We start from the raw sequence: 229 nt of genomic DNA, 5'->3' as shown, positions 1-229 counted from the left end.
TCCATCATAGAAGGCCATGAGGTTAGTCAGGCAGGACTTGCCCTTGGTGAAGCCATGCTGGCTGTCTCGAATCACCACCCCATGTGCCATGTGCCTTAGCATAGCCTCCAGGAGGGTTTGTTCCATGATCTTGCCAGGGTGAGACTGACTGGCCTGTAGTTCCCCCATCTTCCTTTTTTCCCTTTTTAAAATGGGGGGTGATGCTTCCCCTTTTCCAGTCAGGGGGGAC

The 229-nt window shown here is 53.3% G+C and overlaps 1 protein-coding gene across 1 annotated transcript in view; it reads left to right on the top strand.

The window, feature by feature from the left end:
• The window catches only part of KCND2 (potassium voltage-gated channel subfamily D member 2), a 293,947-nt gene that overhangs the window by 174,598 nt on the left and 119,120 nt on the right, over positions 1 to 229 (top strand). The window lies entirely within an intron of this gene.

The sequence above is a fragment of the Aptenodytes forsteri genome, unplaced genomic scaffold (genome assembly GCF_000699145.1).
Source record: "Aptenodytes forsteri isolate BGI_AS27 unplaced genomic scaffold, ASM69914v1 Scaffold166, whole genome shotgun sequence".
Lineage (NCBI taxonomy): Eukaryota > Metazoa > Chordata > Aves > Sphenisciformes > Spheniscidae > Aptenodytes > Aptenodytes forsteri.
Note: the sequence above shows the minus strand (reverse complement) of the source record. Positions and strands in the feature narration are given on the sequence as shown.